The following is a 12,004-nucleotide window of genomic DNA, read 5'->3' on the forward strand; positions in this document are numbered from 1 at the left end:
TCTTCAGCTCAGAGATAAGTCTGCTGAAACAGGCAGCTCTTCCTCCTCTCTGCTTGCCTGCTATGGGGGCTGATAAGCTGGAGGAATGGGGTCCTGTGTAGGGGTGTGCCTAGCTTCCCCCCCACCCCAATTTCTCATGGGAAAGATGGATCAAGGCACCCTGGACTCAAGCAGGCTGCACTTTGCACAGGCTGCAATGTGTGTTTTGCAGCTATGGAAATGCCTCCTCCAGGTGGACTGAGTTTCATCAGAGTGAAACTATCAAACAGACCATTCGGCCGCCCTTGTCACAGGACTCAGCTATTGTACTTAAGTTAATGTTCCATTATACAGCCCAGTCCCAGGCGTGTCTCTCAGCACATCGTTGCTATTCAGGGTATTTCTGCAAGAAGGTCTTCAAGAGCAAATGCTTCACCGCGGCCTCCTGGATTCTATTCAGCGGCTCAATGGGAAGCCACGTGACTCAGCTCTGTAAACTCTCCCCCAGTGGATTACTTAAAGGACTGCACCGTCTGAGCTACCTGAGCCAGACATTGTCTGTGGGCTTCCCATGTGTCTCCTGTTAGAAATCTTCTGTCTGTTGCTGTATCAGTTGAAATACATTTAGCTAAAGCCCTGGAGATCACTCAGTGGTACACTGAAAATTACCAAAATGTCTTGACTTCCACTGAGCATTAATGAGTTATTGTTTGTGTTACAATAGCATTGAGAGGGCCAACTGAGATTGAGGCTCCACTGTGCTAGGTGCTGTGCGTACACGTGGTAAGAGACAGTCGCTGCTCTAACACTTATGGCTAGCTAGTACTTGCAGCATGGGGGACTGTATCCTGGAAAGCAGTGACGCAGAAGAGGACTTAAGGGTCCTGGTGCATAACCAGCTGAACACAAGCTCCCTGTGCAATGCTGTGGCCAAGAGGGCTAATAAGATCCTTGGATATATAAGCCGGGGATATCAAGTAGGAGCTGAGAAGTGGTGTTACCTCTGTGTACTGCAATAGTGGTATTCCAGCAGCGGTCTCAGAGCCACTTCTGGAGTCCACCCCTTCAAAAAGGATTTTGAGAAATCAGAGTATGTTCAGAGGAGAGCCACAGAAATGTAAGGAAGGTTTCCCAGTTCTCAAAAGCAATGAGAGACTTGGCTACTGAGCTTAAGAACTTAGAGCTTAATCTATTGAGTTTATCAAGAAGAAGGTGACTTGGTAGCAGTTGATAACTACCTACATGGGGAGAAGATATCTGCTTGCTAGATTAAAGAGCTTTCTTCTAAGGCATAACAAGATGCAAAGGTTGGAAGCCAAAGCTAGACAAATTCAAATTCTTAACTGGAAGGGCAATGAACCTTTCGAACAACTCACCAAGGGATGTGCTGGATTCACCATCATTTGAATCTTTAAATCGAGATGCGATATTTTTCTCAGAGATGCTCTACTTCAGCCATGTTATTGCGTTTGATGCAGGAGTTACCGAGTGAAGTTCTCTGGCCTGTAAGTGCAGGAAGTCAGATTAGAGGATCGCAATGGCTGCAATAAACAAGACAAAGGAAGTATTGTTACCCGCATTTAAGAAATGGGGAAATGAGGCACAGGGAGACATGACCAAAGTCACAGAACGAGTCTGTGGCAGACCTAGGAGTTGATCCCAGGTTTGCTGAATCCCTATCCTACACCTTAACTGCAAGACCATTCGTCCTCGGTCATCTCCAGACCATCCATCCCTCTTCCCCAAAATGGGGAGTGTTTGCACAATGTCCTCAGGAGTATAACCCTCGTGCTTATAAATATGAACTAGAGTTTCCTGACTAGGGCTATGAGAGCTGACCACGTGAATTCTCCCCTTCCCTTCTCTTGCCAAGGGACATCCCATCTCTTGCCTACAGGTGGGCAATGGGCAGCGAGATGAGCCAAGGTAAAAGCACGGAGGGCCTGGTATTATGTTCTCACCACATTTCTAGCAGGCAGAAAATCGAGTTTTGCAGCAAAAAGAAAAATAAACCTGTTTGGTAGGAGCAGCACAGGGGAAACGTTGATTTGCCAGCCTGATGCTGGGTAGAACCCATTGCAGGGGAACTGCTGAGCTGCCAGTCACCCGTGAAAAGCAATGAACATGAGGTACCCAGGTTCAGATGCTCCCATTATGGGACAATGGGGAAGTCTATTTCACTGGCATTAAGAGCATGGAACCAAAGTTAACAGGAAGGGCAAGTCACGTTAGAAAAACTGGAGGGCTAGATTGACCTCTGGTTTTACACTGCTACCCAGGGCATGCACCATGGTGAATGGCCACAGCAGCAGGAGAGGTAAGTGGGTAACTCTCCCCTATGGGGCTAGTCTTGCACCACCTAAAAAGCAGGAGGTTCTGGCCAGGGTGGGATGTGGTAGGGTGGCCACGGTGTGCTGATCCAGCATATCCCCAACAGCTTCCTATACCACGCCTGGAGGATGCTAAAACTGCTCTTCCCCCAGCATCACTCCCACCCCCAAAGGGCAGGAGGCGGTGAAAACAGTACCTGCCTTTGCTACTATGGTGGAACCCCTCTGGGGGCACCAGGAAGAGTGAGTCTAGACCATAGTGTCCAGGAAAACTCCCTCTGCAATCCAGACCAGTATTTGGAGCAATCCAAGTAGGGAAAAAGCTATCCCTCTCTTCCGTGCCCTCTGAAACAGTCATACCAGCTTTAACACAAAGGCCAGTGCTCGCTGCAGTCAGAATTGGGGAGTGGGGGCGCAAGTTAGTTCAATGCAGACATGTAGCTGAGCAAGGTATATTCAATATGGGCCTGATCCAGCAGAGCCGGCACGAGGCATAAGCAGACTAAGCAACTGCTTAGGGCCCCCAGTCTTTCCAGGGGCCCCCTACTAATTATTCGTAAGTGTTGGGGGAGCAGGAGAATATTCCTGCTTAGGGTCCCCAGTGGGCTAGCACCGGCCCTGTGATCCACAGCTCACTAAAGTCAAAGGAAGTCTGTCTATTGACTTCAGTGGGCTTTGGACAGCCATGAAACTGCGAGTTTGATGCTGATGCTGAGTCAGAATGTAACAGAAGGCAGAAACCGTCATTTGGAGATGAACTCCATTCTCAGGTGTAAATCCAGGGTAACTACATAGGGCAAATCCAGCGAAGTTACTCCAGATTTACACCTGCATCACTGAGAGCAGAATTCAGCCCTTAGCATCCGTATTTTGGGCTCTCATAAACCTTAGAGTCTAGGCACACAGTGGGTGCTATCATATATTTATCCAGATTGACTATTCTCACAGCAGCTGGGTTACCTGTTGCATGTGCTGATTTGGACTGTGTCCATTCTGGAGCAGGGAGGTAAAAGGGCTCTGGGTAACATTTTCAAAAGAGCCTAATTCCCACTGACAGTCAATGGAACTTAGAATCCTAAGTGAGCTGCCTTTGAATAATGTTACCCTAGCTAAGGCTCTGGTGTACCCACACCTGGAATGTTCCCTTCCATTCTGGTCACTGGAGAGATATTGATAAAGAAGAGTGAGTTCAACCAAGGGCAACACAAAGAACCGGGGGGCTGGAAGGATTGGCTTATGTGGAAAAACGAGAAGAATTGCATGTGTCTCTTGTCCAAATGAGGCAAAGGAGCGACAAGATAACAATCAGGGCCGGCTCCAGGCACCAGCAAAGGAAGCATGTGCTTGGAGCGGCCAATGGAATGGGGGCAGCACTTCCAGGTCTTCAGTGGCAATTCGGCGGCAGGTCCCTCGGTCCCTCTCGGAGCGAAGGACCCGCCCCCGAATTGCCGCCGAAGAATGAAGCGGTGCGGTAGAGTTGCTGCCGAACTGCCGCCAATCGTGGCTTTATCTTTTTTCTCCCCCCCCCCTTTGGCCCCTTGGGACAGCAAAAAAGCTAGAGCCGGCCCTGATAACAATCCACAAGTATCTGAAGCACGTACACATCTTAGGTACTTGTATAGTCCCCATTACTGTAGTATCTGAGCATCCTGTAACCTTTGCTGTGTTTAGCAGAGCTGTGCGGGAGAGAGGTAGCTCTGTTTTGTGGGAAATTTTTTTGTTCTGAAGTTTGGTTTTTCACGAGAGAGAATGGTGGTGTGGCCCCCAAGGCAGTTTGCCTGCTGGGGCTGCTCTAGGAGCACGGACCCTCGAAATCCTGGGCTCCCCAACTCCGAGGCAGCCTGCACGACAGCTCTGTGTCCCCCTCTAGTGGGAGGACCATGCAAAGAGGTTCATGGGTTTGCTAAGACACTGGCTCTTTGGATCAATCAGTACAGGCTTGTTCTTTTACATCCAGCAGTCCTGGATTCTATCCCCACAGATGACCCAGCTAGCAGCATCATTACATGTATGTAGACAGACAGGCACCAGTTCATTAAGGGAGGGGGTACTTATATGGAATAAACCACAGATTGTTCAGGGATTCTTCACTGCCCCATGGGAAACAAAGTAAAGGAGGGAAACAAATATAGCAGCCAGACTGGCTGGTAGTTCAGAACACAGAATTAAAGTTGAGAGCACCGAGTAGTGCAAATTAGCACAAACTCATTCCATACCACATTGACACAGACATTTCAGTCACATTTAATTTTTCCTTGTTGTGACATTGCACCCCAGAATGCTTTATAGAAATAGGCTTATAAGTGTAAATATGACATACCTGGAATATGTTTTATGCTAGATATGCCATGTAACATATCTTTGCAAAGGTTATGTTCTACTGCATGTATTCATCCTATTCGTATGTATATATCATTTTTATATCTAAAGTTATGAGCATTGGCTCTATGCTTGTATTTAAAGTGTTTGCTGTAGAAAGCACCTAAGGCAGTTTTGGTCAACATAGTGTGAAGGGGTTATTCAAGTAATTGGGAGTACTTGGCTAACAATGGACCTTGATAGAAGCCAATCCACATCTGAGCTTTCCTGGGAACGGTCAGGCTAACATGTGGGCAATGGCATCGACCTGTAGAGAACTGAGTAATGCATAGACATGTGACTTGCCCATGTGTCTCCAAAATTCCATCTTGTAGCCGTGATTCTACACAGGGGGAGAGAGGGGTTTCCACCCACAGGATAGAGACTATATAAGCCCCTCCATTTTGTCTTCAGCTGGCTCAGAAGATAGCCTCTCCAGCCCAAAGAGATGCCTGAAAGAAACTGGAACAAAGGACAGTAACTACAGGGGTGTGAGTGGTTGCTGGACCCAGACTAGGAGGAAGTCTAGTCTGTAAAAGAAGCTTATTGGAACACCTCTGAGGGTGAGATTTACCTGCATTTAGTTTCTTACTGTAGCAGGCTTAGACTTGCGTGTTTTTGTTTTATTTTGCTTGGTAATTTACTTTGTTCTGTCTATCATTACTTGGAACCACTTAAATCCTACTTTTTATATTTAATAAAATCACTTTTTACTTATTAATTAACCCAGAGCAAGTATTAATACCTGGGGGAGCAAACAGCTGTGCATATCTTTCTATCAGTGTTATAGAGGGCGAACAATCTATGAGTTTACCCTGTATAAACTTTATAGAGAGTAAAACAGATTTATTTGGGGTTTGGATCCCATTGGGAACTGGGTATCTGGGTGTTGGAGACAGGAGCACTTCTTAAGCTGTTTTCAGTTAAGCCTGCAGCTTTTGGGGGATGTGGTTCAGACATGGGTCTGTGTTTGTAGCAGGCTAGCGTGTCTGGCACAACCAGGCAGGGCACTGAAGTCCTAAGCTGCCAGGGAAAACAGGCTTAGAGGTAGTCCCAGCACATCAGGTGGCAGTACCAAGGGGAGTTTCTGTGACCCAACCCATCACACATGTCCCTTTAGATCCTCACTGCTCATGTTCCATGCAAAAAGAAAGGAATGAAGAGAGGTTGCCTCAAAATCTGTGCCCAGATGGCCGATGTTATTCATTCTCTGTGGATTATCAGCCTTCTGTTCCCTTTCCCCATGATAAATCAGTATCATTGAACATTCTCAGGGAACAGTAAAGCTCTCCTGGACTCTCTGTAGATTTACTGACCGGATAGGAAAACTGACCAGTTAGAAGATGCAGATGCTGAGCCCATATCAGTCTGTAATTGTCATCATCATCCCAGTTCGGAAACTCCTCACATCTTTGAACAGTTAGTCAATGTCTTTCTCCTCTGGAGAAGGTCTGGAGTCCATTTCCGGCAGCTGGCAGAGAGCCTCTTGCCTTTAGTTGACACAAACAGGGTTTGTCAGCTTGAGCATCCTTGGTTTCTGGTTGGTGTAAGGTTACTGCGAAGTGCTTACTGGCTGAGAACAGAGATTCTTGGTGCCCTTTTCATAAAGGTTCCATTCAACATTTTATGTCCCCACTGGTCTTGTGCAGGCGCGAACCCCAAACACTCCAATATGCAAACACTTCAAATGTCATCTCTCATTGCGCTGGCAGGGTGAAGTCACAGGTAAATAAAGTAGCTATAGTGTAAGGTAGATGCAGACATGCAACTGCACACATTCAATTTCCTCTGCAGACAGAAAACTGAAGAAACAGCCCATCTGGCCAAAGTAAATACATCTGGCATCTTTCCTGCTTCTGTCGTGGCTACATTCATGGCCCAGAAACAAAGTGTGAACACATTGAGCCTGATTCTTATTTACAGTAAGGGTCTGATTCTCATTTACACTAAAGCCTCTTTGCATCACTTTGGCAATATAGAGGGTCTTGTACTTGCTATATATTACATTTACATTAAAGAAGAATCAGACCTTTACACTGCATGGGGAGTGTAAATTACCCATTACACAGCCAGCACAGCGTAAAGGGGCCTTAGTGTAACAGAGAATCATGTCCATGATTCTTTAACACCATATTCCACTCACTGTGTTCCAAACCCATATCATTCCAATGGCCTCAGCATTGCACACTGAGCTGTCTGCAGCTGGTTCTCAGCATTGTGCTCAGGAAAAGGAGCAGTCAATTCGTCTCAAATAGAGATTGTTCCAAACCTTTGATCAAGACTGTAAGCACTGTTCAGTTCAAAAAAATTTGAATTTATTCTATATTTTTCCATTTCAGTCTGTCTGCTCATGGCCAGGACCAGAAGAAAGGTTGTTCTCATGAGATTTCCAGCCCAGTTGTGTGACTCAAGAAGTTTGGATTGCTTTGGATGTGGCTCAGAAGAGCATCTGAACTTGGGGTTCCTTCTAAACCAAACCTCTGAACTTCTTGGGCCAGATATTCAGGTGGCGTAAATCAGCATCGCTCCATTAGTCAATGGCAGTATGCCACTGTATGCCAGATGAGGATCTAGTCCTTAGGACCTCATCTGTTGCTAGTTTAATTCTTAGATACTATGGGGACAGGCACTCGGCAATAGCTTCCATAGCTAACTAGCTTCTTGTGTTCCTCTCATTCGCTTCACCCCCATACTCCTTGTGCTCGACGATACATATGAACAACGCAAAATGGAATGTTCTATAGTGACTTCAGGTGCTCATATCCTAACTTTGCAGACTGTCACTCCTATGCCCTGTTGGTTCAAACTCAGTACTAAAGGACGAAAAGGCACAGGACACAGCTGATACAGACACGTGATCAGTTCCCTCTATCTGGCATACTGGAGATCACAGCAAAGATTTGGGCCCTTGCAGCCTGGTTCAACGTCATCACCCCTGCAATCACTTTGCCCAGAATGATTGGTTATTGATCAGCACACTTGATTAGCCCGCTGTCATGACCTGAGTAGGTGGATTACAGAGGCCACTCTGTGTGTGCCTGATCCAATAGCCAATGACGTCAGTGGAAAGACTCCAGCTGAGTTCAACAGGCTTTGGATCAGGCCAGACCTATCTAGCGATGTGCTTGCCTGGCCCCCTTTTCAGGAAGCTGTCAGGAAGCTGACAGTCTCCACTGTCGCTCCGCCAGAGGCACACAGCGCAAAGTCTCCCGAAAGGAAACAGGACTATAATGGCAACAGTGTGAGGGACAGGTCTGTGATCAGAATCCCCCCAGTCCCAGGGGTCTCTGGGCACGTCTGCTCCCAGCCGAAGCACTGGTTTTACAAGTAGCTGTAGGTGAATGGGAGCAGGTGAAACACGCCAGAGGAGCTCATTACAGAAGCTGAGGAATAAAAAGTGATTGTAGAGTGAGGTCTGATGGGGAGTCTGAGTCCCAGATGTAGCCTTCCCAATTCCCCAGGTGTGCTTGGCCATCTGTTAGCTATTTCGCTATTTATTAGTTTCCGAGATCATTAACCTGACAAAGATCATTCCTCTGTAGGGATCATAAAAGGACAGGGGATGAGAGGGAGCGCTGGTAGCCAGATTGCATAGGGTGCCTATTATCAGAGTTCTCATGTCTCACAGCTGGACTTGGCACGTGGATGACCTGCTCTCCTTCTAGTCTTCACCAGAACCTGGGGAAACTAAAGACAGCAAATCACCAGCCAAGCCTGCAGGCATTTAGCACAGCTTTTCTTAGCGTGAGTCTGCCCACATCTCAGAGGTGCGTGCAGGGGGTGAGGTTGTGGGGGTGGGTGGTGGAAAGATGTTGCACCAGTGAGGTTTCTTGACTGATGTTTGACAACTTGTCACAACATGACATTAACTAGAGGGGCTGGTTCCATGCAGAGTGGATTTGGAACTGGCTGTATTGGGAGGGGAGCCATGGAAGATTGTGCAGAGGATAAACAGGGCTGCACGGTAGCATCCCGTATCACTGTAGAAAGCAGAGGATGTGTCCAGCCTTTGCTTGAGCTTCGCAGTAGGGAGATAGAGGGAAACATTCAACAGCAATATTTGGTCAAACACCAGTCAAAGAAATCCTCAGCAGCACAGCATCTTTCCATCCCTCACCCGGGCTGTGAGAGACCCAGGTTCAACTCCCTCCTCGCCGCCAGAGGGAGAGAAAAGATTTGAACGGGGTCTCCTGCCTCTCAGGAGAGCGCGTTAGCCACTGAGCTATGGGATAGTGTGGTATGCAGCTCCCTCAGTCTGTCCTGTTGAAGTTGGTCCCCTGTGGATAAGTAATGAAAGAGTGACTGGAGCAGGGGGACTGGACTCAGAGTCTCCCTCATGGATGCCCTAACCACTGGACTATGGAGTCATTCTTTCTAGCCCACTGACTATTTAAGTACTTAAGGTCAGTATTTAAGTAAGTGGTATTTAAGTACTCCACCCCAAAGCCTGATAGAGTAAGGACCCACTTCATGCCCTCACTCAACTGAATACGACTATTACTCCCTTACTCATCCAAGTAAGGAAAGGGCACAATCTAGGCAATAAATTGCACCATCACAGGGAAGCCCACACTTTGAGTGCCCCCAACCCCGCAGCAGATCATAAAACAACCAGCATGCCTGCCTCAGTTTCCTCTTCCTTCACCCATTAAAAAGGAACAGCCTCTGTCAGTGTCCATTTAGAGTCCTGCCTTTGGGCATAACTTATTCGCGTACACGTGAAATGTTCTGCAGCCCTTTATGAGAAGCCATTCTCCGCCACAGCCAGAACCCCAGCCGTTTTCCAGGCCCCTTCCCAGGGCATCATTTCCAGCTCACCCTCCTGAGAGCCCATCTCCAGTGTGTTCCCAGTCTCATTTTGCCCTTGCTCCAGGGCTCCACTCTCCCAGTCCTCCCCCTGGGAGTTCCCAGAGTCACTTCTCTCCCACAACACTTTCCCAGCAGCCCCAAGTCAGATCCCCTCAGGAGAGAACTCTTTGCAGAACTGCACTTACCCAGGCCTCCCTGCTTATGAGTCCCACCCCTGCGCCTGGGAACCACCCTCCGGCATCAACCTCGGCTTCCCCTAACTAGGCTGGATCGTCCCCTTTTGCTAGGGGCCTCTGCACAAGCTCTCCTGTAACTCAGAACGAGATCCCCTGCCCTGGCCAGCTCTCACCAACAACTTTCTGCCCCTTTTGGTCTTCCTAACAGCTTTCTGCTCCAGCTCTCCTTGGCTGCTCCTGTCTCTTGCCTGTCTCCCTTTTTACATGGCCCAGGTGTCTTCTCTTAAGCCCAGTTGGGAGGCAGCTGATAAGTTACAGGTGCACTAGCCCCCCTGCTTCCTCTTAAAGGAGCCAGCCACCCATTCATTTCAATGGAAGTTAGGGGTGGGATCTCCAAAGGTACTTAGACACCTAAGACCAGTTTTTAGGCATCACTGCAATCCACGGACCTCCTGCTTGGCTGCCACCTAAACTTATGGGCACCTAATCATGTCAGCACTTCAGTTATTGCAGTAAAGTTTCCTTAGATGCCTATTTTTCTGCCTCTAGGCATTTGGGCACCAGTCTCCTGTCTATGCCCCACAGCAATTCACAAACAGGAAGGCAAGCGTCCAGCTGCCTAACTCGCGTGCAGGGCCTGATCCAGTAGGCGTGCTCGGAGGCCGCTACAGGATTGGGCCCATCACACTAAACAGCTGGCGGGGGTGGGGGGGCCAGGAGGGAAGAGGCCCTCCCTTTTAGCCCGGAGATTAGGGTACTCAGTCTGGATGTGGGAGCTACTCCCCGCTCGGCTCAAGTCCCCCTCTGCCTGATGAGGCGAAGGAGCCGAGAAAGGGCTCTCCCACCTCTCAGGTGAGTGCCCTGGCCACTGGTCCAACTAAAATTTAGTTATTCAATCGTTTAATGAAAGTGGAACAACTTCCCCAGGAGAGACTGAGTGGGCCCCCCTCAGACTATTCCATAGCTCAGTGGGGAGGGCCCTTACCTCAGAGGTGCTAGAGCCTTGCTCAAATCTCTGCTCCTCGGGCAGAAGGCAGACTTGGGTCAGGGATTCCCCACTTCTTAGGTGAGTGCCTTAACCATTGAGCTCAGAGCTAGAAGGCAGGTGTCATGCTCCCACCCAGCAGCCATTTTGTATGGAGTTAGGTGGCCTCTGAGCACACTCACTGACTGGACACCCCCCCCCCCCCCCCGGGACGTAGGCAGCCCAACGTCTGTCTTTCCCCGTTCATGAATCACAAGCAGAGAGAGGCGCCTCCCCGAAACCCAGACTTAGGTGCTAAACTCCAAGATAAGGGTGGGACTTAGCACCCGCCCCTGTTGTCGCTGTCTCCCATTGGCTAGCTTCGGCAGCTCCCTGCCTAGCGTGCTGATCTGGGGGATCCCATTCTTAGGCACCGTTCATTGTCTAGGGAGCTAAGGAGCTAGTCTCAGTCTTTGTGGATTGCGGCGTTGTTCCTGTGAGCTTCTAGGCACCTAAAGTTAAGCATCAGGGTGCAGAGCATCACATCATCTCAGGCTCTTTTGTGGATTCAGGCCTAGGAACCTAAATACCTTTGTGGATTCGGGTCCCTATGACAGGATCCTTTCTTTTGGGTTAAGCATTAAAGATGCAGAAATATCCCAGAAGCTGCTCCTGCGGGCTCATCGATTCTGTCAGCTCTCAGAACAATTGACACTGAGAACAGCTGCAAGGCAAAGAGCAGGAAAAGGCCCAAAGCTGTCCCAGCACTCTGTACCTCGGAGCCATTTCCTTGTGTATGATCCAGCCTGGCATATCATCCCGGCCTCAGAATAACCCTGGGTCACCTGGACATCAATTTTTACACACTTTCTGAGGCTCATTTCAGTTGGTTCGTACCCTGAACGTACATCCATGATGCCAGGGTTTCTTTCTCTCTCTGCAGAGTTAGTCTCAGTCCCAGGGGAGCAGGGGAGTCAGGGCCAGACCTAGGGACATTTCACCCCCATTAACTGACTAACATTCTCTGTCTCTTTAAGATGAATGCACAAGGGAGGTGCCAGAACTTTTTCCCATTCAGCTCTGTAAAACAATCCTCTCCCCAGCTCCTGCCAGCTGAATGCTGCTTTTGTCAAGGAGCAGTCACAGTTTGAAAGGTCCAGGCGAGCCTTATCCAAGAGTTTATGAGCAACGGCATACAGGCACCTCTGAAAAGAGCAGCATGCAACATGGCCCACTTCAGATTTTTTTTTTGTTTTAATCTCAGTACAATTTTGGGTAGCATTTTAATAGGGCATCGTATTTCAAAGGCAAGGAGTAGGATCTATGCAAAGCACTGGATAGTTTCTGCATTAATTGACCATCAAATCCTCCTCCTCTGCATCTGCATT

This window comes from Emys orbicularis, chromosome 13 (assembly GCF_028017835.1).
Source record: "Emys orbicularis isolate rEmyOrb1 chromosome 13, rEmyOrb1.hap1, whole genome shotgun sequence".
Classification (NCBI taxonomy): domain Eukaryota; kingdom Metazoa; phylum Chordata; order Testudines; family Emydidae; genus Emys; species Emys orbicularis.